This window comes from Camelina sativa, chromosome 17 (genome assembly GCF_000633955.1).
Source record: "Camelina sativa cultivar DH55 chromosome 17, Cs, whole genome shotgun sequence".
In the NCBI taxonomy this organism is placed as follows: domain Eukaryota; kingdom Viridiplantae; phylum Streptophyta; class Magnoliopsida; order Brassicales; family Brassicaceae; genus Camelina; species Camelina sativa.
In genome coordinates, this window is record NC_025701.1 from 12,736,018 (window position 1) to 12,736,632 (window position 615).

Below are 615 nucleotides of genomic sequence, written 5' to 3' on the forward strand. Positions count from 1 at the left end.
AAGAACAGTCTCAAAGACGAAACCCTAAAAGGAAAACTAACCGTTAAAGAACAAATCGCTCCGGTGAAAAGCTACCCCTAGACGTCACAAAGCTTCCCTAAAAATTTCAGCACGATCAGGCACCACACGGGACCACGATCTCAGTTACAATCTCCGATGGTCCCAACTCGCGTCTGAGAAAACGTGTCTCACGAAACTGCCAATAACTCATCGAGTTTAAATCCAAATCTACTTCTGTAAAAAGGCGAATGACGATGAAAGACTTGGGAATAAAACCACCAAATTTCATTACCTTTGAGAACGATTTGATATGCCGAAACTGTTTCCTCCCAAACCCTAACGATTCTGATCTTTCTCCTTTAATCTCCTTCAACCACAATAGGCTCTCTCCTCTCTCTCTAACTCTGAAAACGGCGACCACACACCCTAAAACCCTTCATTTGTCGCTTCTCCACTTATATACTCGGTTTAGATAACTAAACCAAACCAACCAAACCAAAATTGCGAATTAAAACAAACCCGACGAACCCAGACAAAGGGGTGTCGATCGATGCCACAAGGGTGTCGATCGACACTCCTTCCAAAAATCACAGAATCTGGTTCGCGGATGTTACA